Here is a 15,894-nt window from a genome sequence, read left to right on the forward strand (position 1 = left end):
GAGGCAGGAGGGGTGTGTGCAGAGTCCTCCCAGCAGTGCCCAGAGGCAGGAGGGGTGGTTGCCTATCACTCCCAGCAGTGCCCAGAGACAGGAGGGGTGTGTGCAGAGGCCACCCAGCAGTGCCCAGAGTCAGGAGGGGTGTGTGCAGAGTCTTCCCAGCAGTGCCCAGAGGCAGGAGGGGTGTGTGCAGAGTCCTCCCAGCAGTGCCCAGAGACAGGAGGGGTGGGTGCCTATCACTCCCAGCAGTGCCCAGAGACAGGAGGGGTGTGTGCAGAGTCCTCCCAGCAGTGCCCAGAGGCAGGAGGGGTGTGTGCAGAGTCCTCCCAGCAGTGCCGAGAGACAGGAGGGGTGGGTGCCTATCACTCCCAGCAGTGCCCAGAGACAGGAGGGGTGGGTGCCTATCACTCCCAGCAGTGCCCAGAGACAGGAGGGGTGTGTGCAGAGGCCTCCCAGCAGTGCCCAGAGTCAGGAGGGGTGTGTGCAGAGTCCTCCCAGCAGTGCCCAGGGGCAGGAGGGGTGTGTGCAGAGTCCTCCCAGCAGTGCCCAGAGACAGGAGGGGTGGGTGCCTATCACTCCCAGCAGTGCCCAGAGACAGGAGGGGTGTGTGCAGAGGCCTCCCAGCAGTGCCCAGAGTCAGGAGGGGTGTGTGCAGAGTCCTCCCAGCAGTGCCCAGAGGCAGGAGGGGTGGGTGTGGAGTCCTCCCAGCAGTGCCCAGAGACAGGAGGGGTGGGTGCCTATCACTCCCAGCAGTGCCCAGAGACAGGAGGGGTGGGTGCCTATCTCTCCCAGCAGTGCCCAGAGACAGGAGGGGTGTGTGCAGAGGCCTCCCAGCAGTGCCCAGAGTCAGGAGGGGTGTGTGCAGAGTCCTCCCAGCAGTGCCCAGAGGCAGGAGGGGTGTGTGCAGAGTCCTCCCAGCAGTGCCCAGAGACAGGAGGGGTGGGTGCCTATCACTCCCAGCAGTGCCCAGAGACAGAAGGGGTGTGTGCAGAGGCATCCCAGCAGTGCCCAGAGACAGGAGGGGTGGGTGCCTATCACTCCCAGCAGTGCCCAGAGACAGGAGGGGTGTGTGCAGAGTCCTCCCAGCAGTGCCCAGAGACAGGAGGGGTGTGTGCAGAGTCCTCCCAGCAGTGCCCAGAGTCAGGAGGGGTGGGTGCCTTTCACTCCCAGCAGTGCCCAGAGACAGGAGGGGTGTGTGCAGAGTCCTCCCAGCAGTGCCCAGAGACAGGAGGGGTGTGTGCAGAGTCCTCCCAGCAGTGCCCAGAGACAGGAGGGGTGGGTGCCTATCACTCCCAGCAGTGCCCAGAGACAGGAGGGGTGTGTGCAGAGTCCTCCCAGCAGTGCCCAGAGGCAGGAGGGGTGTGTGCAGAGTCCTCCCAGCAGTGCCCATTCACAGGAGGGGTGGGTGCAGAGTCCTCCCAGCAGTGCCCAGAGGCAGGAGGGGTGTGAGCAGAGTCCTCCCAGCAGTGCCCAGAGACAGGAGGGGTGTGTGCAGAGTCCTCCCAGCAGTGCCCAGAGTCAGGAGGGGTGGGTGCCTTTCACTCCCAGCAGTGCCCAGAGACAGGAGGGGTGTGTGCAGAGTCCTCCCAGCAGTGCCCAGAGACAGGAGGGGTGTGTGCAGAGTCCTCCCAGCAGTGCCCAGAGACAGGAGGGGTGGGTGCCTATCACTCCCAGCAGTGCCCAGAGACAGGAGGGGTGTGTGCAGAGTCCTCCCAGCAGTGCCCAGAGGCAGGAGGGGTGTGTGCAGAGTCCTCCCAGCAGTGCCCAGAGGCAGGAGGGGTGGGTGCCTATCACTCCCAGCAGTGCCCAGAGACAGGAGGGGTGTGTGCAGAGGCCACCCAGCAGTGCCCAGAGTCAGGAGGGGTGTGTGCAGAGTCTTCCCAGCAGTGCCCAGAGGCAGGAGGGGTGTGTGCAGAGTCCTCCCAGCAGTGCCCAGAGACAGGAGGGGTGGGTGCCTATCACTCCCAGCAGTGCCCAGAGACAGGAGGGGTGTGTGCAGAGTCCTCCCAGCAGTGCCCAGAGGCAGGAGGGGTGTGTGCAGAGTCCTCCCAGCAGTGCCGAGAGACAGGAGGGGTGGGTCCCTATCACTCCCAGCAGTGCCCAGAGACAGGAGGGGTGGGTGCCTATCACTCCCAGCAGTGCCCAGAGACAGGAGGGGTGTGTGCAGAGGCCTCCCAGCAGTGCCCAGAGTCAGGAGGGGTGTGTGCAGAGTCCTCCCAGCAGTGCCCAGGGGCAGGAGGGGTGTGTGCAGAGTCCTCCCAGCAGTGCCCAGAGACAGGAGGGGTGGGTGCCTATCACTCCCAGCAGTGCCCAGAGACAGGAGGGGTGTGTGCAGAGGCCTCCCAGCAGTGCCCAGAGTCAGGAGGGGTGTGTGCAGAGTCCTCCCAGCAGTGCCCAGAGGCAGGAGGGGTGGGTGTGGAGTCCTCCCAGCAGTGCCCAGAGACAGGAGGGGTGGGTGCCTATCACTCCCAGCAGTGCCCAGAGACAGGAGGGGTGGGTGCCTATCTCTCCCAGCAGTGCCCAGAGACAGGAGGGGTGTGTGCAGAGTCCTCCCAGCAGTGCCCAGAGGCAGGAGGGGTGTGTGCAGAGTCCTCCCAGCAGTGCCCAGAGACAGGAGGGGTGGGTGCCTATCACTCCCAGCAGTGCCCAGAGACAGAAGGGGTGTGTGCAGAGGCATCCCAGCAGTGCCCAGAGACAGGAGGGGTGGGTGCCTATCACTCCCAGCAGTCCCCAGAGACAGGAGGGGTGTGTGCAGAGTCCTCCCAGCAGTGCCCAGAGACAGGAGGGGTGTGTGCAGAGTCCTCCCAGCAGTGCCCAGAGTCAGGAGGGGTGGGTGCCTTTCACTCCCAGCAGTGCCCAGAGACAGGAGGGGTGTGTGCAGAGTCCTCCCAGCAGTGCCCAGAGACAGGAGGGGTGTGTGCAGAGTCCTCCCAGCAGTGCCCAGAGACAGGAGGGGTGGGTGCCTATCACTCCCAGCAGTGCCCAGAGACAGGAGGGGTGTGTGCAGAGTCCTCCCAGCAGTGCCCAGAGGCAGGAGGGGTGTGTGCAGAGTCCTCCCAGCAGTGCCCATTCACAGGAGGGGTGGGTGCAGAGTCCTCCCAGCAGTGCCCAGACACAGGAGGGGTGGGTGCAGCGTCCTCCCAGCAGTGCCCAGAGGCAGGAGGGGTGTGAGCAGAGTCCTCCCAGCAGTGCCCAGAGACAGGAGGGGTGGGTGCCTATCACTCCCAGCAGTGCCCAGAGGCAGGAGGGGTGTGTGCAGAGTCCTCCCAGCAGTGCCCAGAGGCAGGAGGGGTGGGTGCCTATCACTCCCAGCAGTGCCCAGAGACAGGAGGGGTTTGTGCAGAGGCCACCCAGCAGTGCCCAGAGTCAGGAGGGGTGTGTGCAGAGTCCTCCCAGCAGTGCCCAGAGGCAGGAGGGGTGTGTGCAGAGTCCTCCCAGCAGTGCCCAGAGACAGGAGGGGTGGGTGCCTATCACTCCCAGCAGTGCCCAGAGACAAGAGGGGTGTGTGCAGAGTCCTCCCAGCAGTGCACAGAGGCAGGAGGGGTGTGTGCAGAGTCCTCCCAGCAGTGACCAGAGGCAGGAGGGGTGTGTGCAGAGTCCTCCCAGCAGTGCCCAGAGACAGGAGGGGTGGGTGCCTATCACTCCCAGCAGTGCCCAGAGACAGGAGGGGTGGGTGCCTATCACTCCCAGCAGTGCCCAGAGACAGGAGGGGTGTGTGCAGAGGCCTCCCAGCAGTGCCCAGAGTCAGGAGGGGTGTGTACAGAGTCCTCCCAGCAGTGCCCAGAGGCAGGAGGGGTGTGTGCAGAGTCCTCCCAGCAGTGCCCAGAGACAGGAGGGGCGGGTGCCTATCACTCCCAGCAGTGCCCAGAGACAGGAGGGGTGTGTGCAGAGTCCTCACAGCAGTGCCCAGAGGCAGGAGGGGTGTGTGCAGAGTCCTCCCAGCAGTGCCCAGAGGCAGGAGGGGTGTGTGCAGAGTCCTCCCAGCAGTGCCCAGAGACAGGAGGGGTGGGTGCCTATCACTCCCAGCAGTGCCCAGAGACAGGAGGGGTGTGTGCAGAGGCCTCCCAGCAGTGCCCAGAGTCAGGAGGGGTGTGTGCAGAGTCCTCCCAGCAGTGCCCAGAGCCAGGAGGGGTGTGTGCAGAGTCCTCCCAGCAGTGCCCAGAGACAGGAGGGGTGGGTGCCTATCACTCCCAGGAGTGCCCAGAGACAGGAGGGGTGGGTGCCTATCACTCCCAGCAGTGCCCAGAGACAGGAGGGGTGTGTGCAGAGGCCTCCCAGCAGTGCCCAGAGTCAGGAGGGGTGTGTGCAGAGTCCTCCCAGCAGTGCCCAGAGGCAGGAGGGGTGTGTGCAGAGGCATCCCAGCAGTGCCCAGAGACATGAGGGGTGGGTGCCTATCACTCCCAGCAGTGCCCAGAGACAGAAGGGGTGTGTGCAGAGTCCTCCCAGCAGTGCCCAGAGACAGGAGGGGTGTGTGCAGAGTCCTCCCAGCAGTGCCCAGAGTCAGGAGGGGTGGGTGCCTATCACTCCCAGCAGTTCCCAGAGACAGGAGGGGTGTGTGCAGAGTCCTCCCAGCAGTGCCCAGAGACAGGAGGGGTGTGTGCAGAGTCCTCCCAGCAGTGCCCAGAGACAGGAGGGGTGTGTGCAGAGTCCTCCCAGCAGTGCCCAGAGGCAGGAGGGGTGTGTGCAGAGTCCTCCCAGCAGTGCCCAGAGACAGGAGGGGTGTGTGCAGAGTCCTCCCAGCAGTTCCCAGAGGCAGGAGGGGTGTGTGCAGAGTCCTCCCAGCAGTGCCCAGTCACAGGAGGGGTGGGTGCAGAGTCCTCCCAGCAGTGCCCAGACACAGGAGGGGTGGGTGCAGAGTCCTCCCAGCAGTGCCCAGAGGCAGGAGGGGTGTGTGCAGAGTCCTCCCAGCAGTGCCCAGAGGCAGGAGGGGTGTGTGCAGAGTCCTCCCAACAGTGCCCAGAGACAGGAGGGGTGGGTGCCTATCACTCCCAGCAGTGCCCAGAGACAGGAGGGGTGGGTGCCTATCACTCCCAGCAGTGCCCAGAGACAGGAGGGGTGTGTGCAGAGGCCTCCCAGCAGTGCCCAGAGTCAGGAGGGGTGTGTGCAGAGTCCTCCCAGCAGTGCCCAGAGACAGGAGGGGTGGGCGCCTATCACTCCCAGCAGTGCCCAGAGACAGGAGGGGTGTGTGCAGAGTCCTCCCAGCAGTGCCCAGTCACAGGAGGGGTGGGTGCAGAGTCCTCCCAGCAGTGCCCAGACACAGGAGGGGTGGGTGCAGAGTCCTCCCAGCAGTGCCCAGAGGCAGGAGGGGTGTGTGCAGAGTCCTCCCAGCAGTGCCCAGAGACAGGAGGGGTGGGTGCCTATCACTCCCAGCAGTGCCCAGAGACAGGAGGGTTGTGTGCAGAGTCCTCCCAGCAGTGCCCAGAGGCAGGAGGGGTGGGTGCCTATCACTCCCAGCAGTGCCCAGAGACAGGAGGGGTGTGTGCAGAGGCCACCCAGCAGTGCCCAGAGTCAGGAGGGGTATGTGCAGAGTCCTCCCAGCAGTGCCCAGAGGCAGGAGGGGTGTGTGCAGAGTCCTCCCAGCAGTGCCCAGAGACAGGAGGGGTGGGTGCCTATCACTCCCAGCAGTGCCCAGAGACAGGATGGGTGTGTGCAGAGTCCTCCCAGCAGTGCCCAGAGGCAGGAGGGGTGTGTGCAGAGTCCTCCCAGCAGTGCCCAGAGGCAGGAGGGGTGTGTGCAGAGTCCTCCCAGCAGTGCCGAGAGACAGGAGGGGTGGGTGCCTATCACTCCCAGCAGTGCCCAGAGACAGGAGGGGTGGGTGCCTATCACTCCCAGCAGTGCCCAGAGACAGGAGGGGTGTGTGCAGAGGCCTCCCAGCAGTGCCCAGAGTCAGGAGGGGTGTGTGCAGAGTCCTCCCAGCAGTGCCCAGGGGCAGGAGGGGTGTGTGCAGAGTCCTCCCAGCAGTGCCCAGAGACAGGAGGGGTGGGTGCCTATCACTCCCAGCAGTGCCCAGAGACAGGAGGGGTGGGTGCCTATCACTCCCAGCAGTGCCCAGAGACAGGAGGGGTGTGTGCAGAGGCCTCCCAGCAGTGCCCAGAGTCAGAAGGGGTGTGTGCAGAGTCCTCCCAGCAGTGCCCAGAGGCAGGAGGGGTGGGTGCAGAGTCCTCCCAGCAGTGCCCAGAGACAGGAGGGGTGGGTGCCTATCACTCCCAGCAGTGCCCAGAGACAGGAGGGGTGGGTGCCTATCACTCCCAGCAGTGCCCAGAGACAGGAGGGGTGTGTGCAGAGGCCTCCCAGCAGTGCCCAGAGTCAGGAGGGGTGTGTGCAGAGTCCTCCCAGCAGTGCCCAGAGGCAGGAGGGGTGTGTTCAGAGTCCTCCCAGCAGTGCCCAGAGACAGGAGGGGTGGGTGCCTATCACTCCCAGCAGTGCCCAGAGACAGAAGGGGTGTGTGCAGAGGCATCCCAGCAGTGCCCAGAGACAGGAGGGGTGGGTGCCTATCACTCCCAGCAGTGCCCAGAGACAGGAGGGGTGTGTGCAGAGTCCTCCCAGCAGTGCCCAGAGACAGGAGGGGTGTGTGCAGAGTCCTCCCAGCAGTGCCCAGAGTCAGGAGGGGTGGGTGCCTTTCACTCCCAGCAGTGCCCAGAGACAGGAGGGGTGTGTGCAGAGTCCTCCCAGCAGTGCCCAGAGACAGGAGGGGTGTGTGCAGAGTCCTCCCAGCAGTGCCCAGAGACAGGAGGGGTGTGTGCAGAGTCCTCCCAGCAGTGCCCAGAGACAGGAGGGGTGGGTGCCTATCACTCCCAGCAGTGCCCAGAGACAGGAGGGGTGTGTGCAGAGTCCTCCCAGCAGTGCCCAGAGGCAGGAGGGGTGTGTGCAGAGTCCTCCCAGCAGTGCCCATTCACAGGAGGGGTGGGTGCAGAGTCCTCCCAGCAGTGCCCAGACACAGGAGGGGTGGGTGCAGCGTCCTCCCAGCAGTGCCCAGAGGCAGGAGGGGTGTGTGCAGAGTCCTCCCAGCAGTGCCCAGAGACAGGAGGGGTGGGTGCCTATCACTCCCAGCAGTGCCCAGAGGCAGGAGGGGTGTGTGCAGAGTCCTCCCAGCAGTGCCCAGAGGCAGGAGGGGTGGGTGCCTATCACTCCCAGCAGTGCCCAGAGACAGGAGGGGTGTGTGCAGAGGCCACCCAGCAGTGCCCAGAGTCAGGAGGGGTGTGTGCAGAGTCCTCCCAGCAGTGCCCAGAGGCAGGAGGGGTGTGTGCAGAGTCCTCCCAGCAGTGCCCAGAGACAGGAGGGGTGGGTGCCTATCACTCCCAGCAGTGCCCAGAGACAGGAGGGGTGTGTGCAGAGTCCTCCCAGCAGTGCCCAGAGGCAGGAGGGGTGTGTGCAGAGTCCTCCCAGCAGTGCCCAGAGGCAGGAGGGGTGTGTGCAGATTCCTCCCAGCAGTGCCCAGAGACAGGAGGGGTGGGTGCCTATCACTCCCAGCAGTGCCCAGAGACAGGAGGGGTGGGTGCCTATCACTCCCAGCAGTGCCCAGAGACAGGAGGGGTGTGTGCAGAGGCCTCCCAGCAGTGCCCAGAGTCAGGAGGGTGTGTGCAGAGTCCTCCCAGCAGTGCCCAGAGGCAGGAGGAGTGTGTGCAGAGTCCTCCCAGCAGTGCCCAGAGACAGGAGGGGTGGGTGCCTATCACTCCCAGCAGTGCCCAGAGACAGGAGGGGTGTGTGCAGAGTCCTCCCCGCAGTGCCCAGAGGAAGGAGGGGTGTGTGCAGAGTCCTCCCAGCAGTGCCCAGAGGCAGGAGGGGTGTGTGCAGAGTCCTCCCAGCAGTGCCCAGAGACAGGAGGGGTGGGTGCCTATCACTCCCAGCAGTGCCCAGAGACAGGAGGGGTGTGTGCAGAGGCCTCCCAGCAGTGCCCAGAGTCAGGAGGGGTGTGTGCAGAGTCCTCCCAGCAGTGCCCAGAGCCAGGAGGGGTGTGTGCAGAGTCCTCCCAGCAGTGCCCAGAGACAGGAGGGGTGGGTGCCTATCACTCCCAGCAGTGCCCAGAGACAGGAGGGGTGTGTGCCTATCACTCCCAGCAGTGCCCAGAGACAGGAGGGGTGTGTGCAGAGGCCTCCCAGCAGTGCCCAGAGTCAGGAGGGGTGTGTGCAGAGGCATCCCAGCAGTGCCCAGAGACAGGAGGGGTGGGTGCCTATCACTCCCAGCAGTGCCCAGAGACAGGAGGGGTGTGTGCAGAGGCCTCCCAGCAGTGCCCAGAGACAGGAGGGGTGTGTGCAGAGTCCTCCCAGCAGTGCCCAGAGTCAGGAGGGGTGGGTGCCTATCACTCCCAGCAGTGCCCAGAGACAGGAGGGGTGTGTGCAGAGTCCTCCCAGCAGTGCCCAGAGACAGGAGGGGTGTGTGCAGAGTCCTCCCAGCAGTGCCCAGAGACAGGAGGGGTGTGTGCAGAGTCCTCCCAGCAGTGCCCAGAGGCAGGAGGGGTGTGTGCAGAGTCCTCCCAACAGTGCCCAGTCACAGGAGGGGTGGGTGCAGAGTCCTCCCAGCAGTGCCCAGACACAGGAGGGGTGGGTGCAGAGTCCTCCCAGCAGTGCCCAGAGGCAGGAGGGGTGTGTGTTGAGTCCTCCCAGCAGTGCCCAGAGACAGGAGGGATGGGTGCCTATCACTCCCAGCAGTGCCCAGAGACAGGAGGGGTGTGTGCAGAGTCCTCCCAGCAGTGCCCAGAGGCAGGAGGGGTGTGTGCAGAGTCCTCCCAGCAGTGCCCAGAGGCAGGAGGGGTGGTTGCCTATCACTCCCAGCAGTGCCCAGAGACAGGAGGGGTGTGTGCAGAGGCCACCCAGCAGTGCCCAGAGTCAGGAGGGGTGTGTGCAGAGTCTTCCCAGCAGTGCCCAGAGGCAGGAGGGGTGTGTGCAGAGTCCTCCCAGCAGTGCCCAGAGACAGGAGGGGTGGGTGCCTATCACTCCCAGCAGTGCCCAGAGACAGGAGGGGTGTGTGCAGAGTCCTCCCAGCAGTGCCCAGAGGCAGGAGGGGTGTGTGCAGAGTCCTCCCAGCAGTGCCGAGAGACAGGAGGGGTGGGTGCCTATCACTCCCAGCAGTGCCCAGAGACAGGAGGGGTGGGTGCCTATCACTCCCAGCAGTGCCCAGAGACAGGAGGGGTGTGTGCAGAGGCCTACCAGCAGTGCCCAGAGTCAGGAGGGGTGTGTGCAGAGTCCTCCCAGCAGTGCCCAGGGGCAGGAGGGGTGTGTGCAGAGTCCTCCCAGCAGTGCCCAGAGACAGGAGGGGTGGGTGCCTATCACTCCCAGCAGTGCCCAGAGACAGGAGGGGTGTGTGCAGAGGCCTCCCAGCAGTGCCCAGAGTCAGGAGGGGTGTGTGCAGAGTCCTCCCAGCAGTGCCCAGAGGCAGGAGGGGTGGGTGTGGAGTCCTCCCAGCAGTGCCCAGAGACAGGAGGGGTGGGTGCCTATCACTCCCAGCAGTGCCCAGAGACAGGAGGGGTGGGTGCCTATCTCTCCCAGCAGTGCCCAGAGACAGGAGGGGTGTGTGCAGAGGCCTCCCAGCAGTGCCCAGAGTCAGGAGGGGTGTGTGCAGAGTCCTCCCAGCAGTGCCCAGAGGCAGGAGGGGTGTGTGCAGAGGCATCCCAGCAGTGCCCAGAGACAGGAGGGGTGGGTGCCTATCACTCCCAGCAGTGCCCAGAGACAGAAGGGGTGTGTGCAGAGGCATCCCAGCAGTGCCCAGAGACAGGAGGGGTGGGTGCCTATCACTCCCAGCAGTGCCCAGAGACAGGAGGGGTGTGTGCAGAGTCCTCCCAGCAGTGCCCAGAGACGGTAGGGGTGTGTGCAGAGTCCTCCCAGCAGTGCCCAGAGTCAGGAGGGGTGGGTGCCTTTCACTCCCAGCAGTGCCCAGAGACAGGAGGGGTGTGTGCAGAGTCCTCCCAGCAGTGCCCAGAGACAGGAGGGGTGTGTGCAGAGTCCTCCCAGCAGTGCCCAGAGGCAGGAGGGGTGTGTGCAGAGTCCTCCCAGCAGTGCCGAGAGACAGGAGGGGTGGGTGCCTATCACTCCCAGCAGTGCCCAGAGACAGGAGGGGTGGGTGCCTATCACTCCCAGCAGTGCCCAGAGACAGGAGGGGTGTGTGCAGAGGCCTACCAGCAGTGCCCAGAGTCAGGAGGGGTGTGTGCAGAGTCCTCCCAGCAGTGCCCAGGGGCAGGAGGGGTGTGTGCAGAGTCCTCCCAGCAGTGCCCAGAGACAGGAGGGGTGGGTGCCTATCACTCCCAGCAGTGCCCAGAGACAGGAGGGGTGTGTGCAGAGGCCTCCCAGCAGTGCCCAGAGTCAGGAGGGGTGTGTGCAGAGTCCTCCCAGCAGTGCCCAGAGGCAGGAGGGGTGGGTGTGGAGTCCTCCCAGCAGTGCCCAGAGACAGGAGGGGTGGGTGCCTATCACTCCCAGCAGTGCCCAGAGACAGGAGGGGTGGGTGCCTATCTCTCCCAGCAGTGCCCAGAGACAGGAGGGGTGTGTGCAGAGGCCTCCCAGCAGTGCCCAGAGTCAGGAGGGGTGTGTGCAGAGTCCTCCCAGCAGTGCCCAGAGGCAGGAGGGGTGTGTGCAGAGTCCTCCCAGCAGTGCCCAGAGACAGGAGGGGTGGGTGCCTATCACTCCCAGCAGTGCCCAGAGACAGAAGGGGTGTGTGCAGAGGCATCCCAGCAGTGCCCAGAGACAGGAGGGGTGGGTGCCTATCACTCCCAGCAGTGCCCAGAGACAGGAGGGGTGTGTGCAGAGGCCTCCCAGCAGTGCCCAGAGTCAGGAGGGGTGTGTGCAGAGTCCTCCCAGCAGTGCCCAGAGGCAGGAGGGGTGTGTTCAGAGTCCTCCCAGCAGTGCCCAGAGACAGGAGGGGTGGGTGCCTATCACTCCCAGCAGTGCCCAGAGACAGAAGGGGTGTGTGCAGAGGCATCCCAGCAGTGCCCAGAGACAGGAGGGGTGGGTGCCTATCACTCCCAGCAGTGCCCAGAGACAGGAGGGGTGTGTGCAGAGTCCTCCCAGCAGTGCCCAGAGACAGGAGGGGTGTGTGCAGAGTCCTCCCAGCAGTGCCCAGAGTCAGGAGGGGTGGGTGCCTTTCACTCCCAGCAGTGCCCAGAGACAGGAGGGGTGTGTGCAGAGTCCTCCCAGCAGTGCCCAGAGACAGGAGGGGTGTGTGCAGAGTCCTCCCAGCAGTGCCCAGAGACAGGAGGGGTGTGTGCAGAGTCCTCCCAGCAGTGCCCAGAGACAGGAGGGGTGGGTGCCTATCACTCCCAGCAGTGCCCAGAGACAGGAGGGGTGTGTGCAGAGTCCTCCCAGCAGTGCCCAGAGGCAGGAGGGGTGTGTGCAGAGTCCTCCCAGCAGTGCCCATTCACAGGAGGGGTGGGTGCAGAGTCCTCCCAGCAGTGCCCAGACACAGGAGGGGTGGGTGCAGCGTCCTCCCAGCAGTGCCCAGAGGCAGGAGGGGTGTGTGCAGAGTCCTCCCAGCAGTGCCCAGAGACAGGAGGGGTGGGTGCCTATCACTCCCAGCAGTGCCCAGAGGCAGGAGGGGTGTGTGCAGAGTCCTCCCAGCAGTGCCCAGAGGCAGGAGGGGTGGGTGCCTATCACTCCCAGCAGTGCCCAGAGACAGGAGGGGTGTGTGCAGAGGCCACCCAGCAGTGCCCAGAGTCAGGAGGGGTGTGTGCAGAGTCCTCCCAGCAGTGCCCAGAGGCAGGAGGGGTGTGTGCAGAGTCCTCCCAGCAGTGCCCAGAGACAGGAGGGGTGGGTGCCTATCACTCCCAGCAGTGCCCAGAGACAGGAGGGGTGTGTGCAGAGTCCTCCCAGCAGTGCCCAGAGGCAGGAGGGGTGTGTGCAGAGTCCTCCCAGCAGTGCCCAGAGGCAGGAGGGGTGTGTGCAGATTCCTCCCAGCAGTGCCCAGAGACAGGAGGGGTGGGTGCCTATCACTCCCAGCAGTGCCCAGAGACAGGAGGGGTGGGTGCCTATCACTCCCAGCAGTGCCCAGAGACAGGAGGGGTGTGTGCAGAGGCCTCCCAGCAGTGCCCAGAGTCAGGAGGGTGTGTGCAGAGTCCTCCCAGCAGTGCCCAGAGGCAGGAGGAGTGTGTGCAGAGTCCTCCCAGCAGTGCCCAGAGACAGGAGGGGTGGGTGCCTATCACTCCCAGCAGTGCCCAGAGACAGGAGGGGTGTGTGCAGAGTCCTCCCCGCAGTGCCCAGAGGAAGGAGGGGTGTGTGCAGAGTCCTCCCAGCAGTGCCCAGAGGCAGGAGGGGTGTGTGCAGAGTCCTCCCAGCAGTGCCCAGAGACAGGAGGGGTGGGTGCCTATCACTCCCAGCAGTGCCCAGAGACAGGAGGGGTGTGTGCAGAGGCCTCCCAGCAGTGCCCAGAGTCAGGAGGGGTGTGTGCAGAGTCCTCCCAGCAGTGCCCAGAGCCAGGAGGGGTGTGTGCAGAGTCCTCCCAGCAGTGCCCAGAGACAGGAGGGGTGGGTGCCTATCACTCCCAGCAGTGCCCAGAGACAGGAGGGGCGGGTGCCTATCACTCCCAGCAGTGCCCAGAGACAGGAGGGGTGTGTGCAGAGGCCTCCCAGCAGTGCCCAGAGTCAGGAGGGGTGTGTGCAGAGGCATCCCAGCAGTGCCCAGAGACAGGAGGGGTGGGTGCCTATCACTCCCAGCAGTGCCCAGAGACAGGAGGGGTGTGTGCAGAGGCCTCCCAGCAGTGCCCAGAGACAGGAGGGGTGTGTGCAGAGTCCTCCCAGCAGTGCCCAGAGTCAGGAGGGGTGGGTGCCTATCACTCCCAGCAGTGCCCAGAGACAGGAGGGGTGTGTGCAGAGTCCTCCCAGCAGTGCCCAGAGACAGGAGGGGTGTGTGCAGAGTCCTCCCAGCAGTGCCCAGAGACAGGAGGGGTGTGTGCAGAGTCCTCCCAGCAGTGCCCAGAGGCAGGAGGGGTGTGTGCAGAGTCCTCCCAACAGTGCCCAGTCACAGGAGGGGTGGGTGCAGAGTCCTCCCAGCAGTGCCCAGACACAGGAGGGGTGGGTGCAGAGTCCTCCCAGCAGTGCCCAGAGGCAGGAGGGGTGTGTGTTGAGTCCTCCCAGCAGTGCCCAGAGACAGGAGGGATGGGTGCCTATCACTCCCAGCAGTGCCCAGAGACAGGAGGGGTGTGTGCAGAGTCCTCCCAGCAGTGCCCAGAGGCAGGAGGGGTGTGTGCAGAGTCCTCCCAGCAGTGCCCAGAGGCAGGAGGGGTGGTTGCCTATCACTCCCAGCAGTGCCCAGAGACAGGAGGGGTGTGTGCAGAGGCCACCCAGCAGTGCCCAGAGTCAGGAGGGGTGTGTGCAGAGTCTTCCCAGCAGTGCCCAGAGGCAGGAGGGGTGTGTGCAGAGTCCTCCCAGCAGTGCCCAGAGACAGGAGGGGTGGGTGCCTATCACTCCCAGCAGTGCCCAGAGACAGGAGGGGTGTGTGCAGAGTCCTCCCAGCAGTGCCCAGAGGCAGGAGGGGTGTGTGCAGAGTCCTCCCAGCAGTGCCGAGAGACAGGAGGGGTGGGTGCCTATCACTCCCAGCAGTGCCCAGAGACAGGAGGGGTGGGTGCCTATCACTCCCAGCAGTGCCCAGAGACAGGAGGGGTGTGTGCAGAGGCCTACCAGCAGTGCCCAGAGTCAGGAGGGGTGTGTGCAGAGTCCTCCCAGCAGTGCCCAGGGGCAGGAGGGGTGTGTGCAGAGTCCTCCCAGCAGTGCCCAGAGACAGGAGGGGTGGGTGCCTATCACTCCCAGCAGTGCCCAGAGACAGGAGGGGTGTGTGCAGAGGCCTCCCAGCAGTGCCCAGAGTCAGGAGGGGTGTGTGCAGAGTCCTCCCAGCAGTGCCCAGAGGCAGGAGGGGTGGGTGTGGAGTCCTCCCAGCAGTGCCCAGAGACAGGAGGGGTGGGTGCCTATCACTCCCAGCAGTGCCCAGAGACAGGAGGGGTGGGTGCCTATCTCTCCCAGCAGTGCCCAGAGACAGGAGGGGTGTGTGCAGAGGCCTCCCAGCAGTGCCCAGAGTCAGGAGGGGTGTGTGCAGAGTCCTCCCAGCAGTGCCCAGAGGCAGGAGGGGTGTGTGCAGAGGCATCCCAGCAGTGCCCAGAGACAGGAGGGGTGGGTGCCTATCACTCCCAGCAGTGCCCAGAGACAGAAGGGGTGTGTGCAGAGGCATCCCAGCAGTGCCCAGAGACAGGAGGGGTGGGTGCCTATCACTCCCAGCAGTGCCCAGAGACAGGAGGGGTGTGTGCAGAGTCCTCCCAGCAGTGCCCAGAGACGGTAGGGGTGTGTGCAGAGTCCTCCCAGCAGTGCCCAGAGTCAGGAGGGGTGGGTGCCTTTCACTCCCAGCAGTGCCCAGAGACAGGAGGGGTGTGTGCAGAGTCCTCCCAGCAGTGCCCAGAGACAGGAGGGGTGTGTGCAGAGTCCTCCCAGCAGTGCCCAGAGGCAGGAGGGGTGTGTGCAGAGTCCTCCCAGCAGTGCCGAGAGACAGGAGGGGTGGGTGCCTATCACTCCCAGCAGTGCCCAGAGACAGGAGGGGTGGGTGCCTATCACTCCCAGCAGTGCCCAGAGACAGGAGGGGTGTGTGCAGAGGCCTACCAGCAGTGCCCAGAGTCAGGAGGGGTGTGTGCAGAGTCCTCCCAGCAGTGCCCAGGGGCAGGAGGGGTGTGTGCAGAGTCCTCCCAGCAGTGCCCAGAGACAGGAGGGGTGGGTGCCTATCACTCCCAGCAGTGCCCAGAGACAGGAGGGGTGTGTGCAGAGGCCTCCCAGCAGTGCCCAGAGTCAGGAGGGGTGTGTGCAGAGTCCTCCCAGCAGTGCCCAGAGGCAGGAGGGGTGGGTGTGGAGTCCTCCCAGCAGTGCCCAGAGACAGGAGGGGTGGGTGCCTATCACTCCCAGCAGTGCCCAGAGACAGGAGGGGTGGGTGCCTATCTCTCCCAGCAGTGCCCAGAGACAGGAGGGGTGTGTGCAGAGGCCTCCCAGCAGTGCCCAGAGTCAGGAGGGGTGTGTGCAGAGTCCTCCCAGCAGTGCCCAGAGGCAGGAGGGGTGTGTGCAGAGTCCTCCCAGCAGTGCCCAGAGACAGGAGGGGTGGGTGCCTATCACTCCCAGCAGTGCCCAGAGACAGAAGGGGTGTGTGCAGAGGCATCCCAGCAGTGCCCAGAGACAGGAGGGGTGGGTGCCTATCACTCCCAGCAGTGCCCAGAGACAGGAGGGGTGTGTGCAGAGTCCTCCCAGCAGTGCCCAGAGACAGGAGGGGTGTGTGCAGAGTCCTCCCAGCAGTGCCCAGAGTCAGGAGGGGTGGGTGCCTTTCACTCCCAGCAGTGCCCAGAGACAGGAGGGGTGTGTGCAGAGTCCTCCCAGCAGTGCCCAGAGACAGGAGGGGTGTGTGCAGAGTCCTCCCAGCAGTGCCCAGAGACAGGAGGGGTGGGTGCCTATCACTCCCAGCAGTGCCCAGAGACAGGAGGGGTGTGTGCAGAGTCCTCCCAGCAGTGCCCAGAGGCAGGAGGGGTGTGTGCAGAGTCCTCCCAGCAGTGCCCATTCACAGGAGGGGTGGGTGCAGAGTCCTCCCAGCAGTGCCCAGACACAGGAGGGGTGGGTGCAGCGTCCTCCCAGCAGTGCCCAGAGGCAGGAGGGGTGTGAGCAGAGTCCTCCCAGCAGTGCCCAGAGACAGGAGGGGTGTGTGCAGAGTCCTCCCAGCAGTGCCCAGAGTCAGGAGGGGTGGGTGCCTTTCACTCCCAGCAGTGCCCAGAGACAGGAGGGGTGTGTGCAGAGTCCTCCCAGCAGTGCCCAGAGACAGGAGGGGTGTGTGCAGAGTCCTCCCAGCAGTGCCCAGAGACAGGAGGGGTGGGTGCCTATCACTCCCAGCAGTGCCCAGAGACAGGAGGGGTGTGTGCAGAGTCCTCCCAACAGTGCCCAGAGGCAGGAGGGGTGTGTGC

The sequence above is a fragment of the Triturus cristatus genome, chromosome 6 (assembly GCF_964204655.1).
Source record: "Triturus cristatus chromosome 6, aTriCri1.1, whole genome shotgun sequence".
In the NCBI taxonomy this organism is placed as follows: Eukaryota; Metazoa; Chordata; class Amphibia; order Caudata; family Salamandridae; genus Triturus; species Triturus cristatus.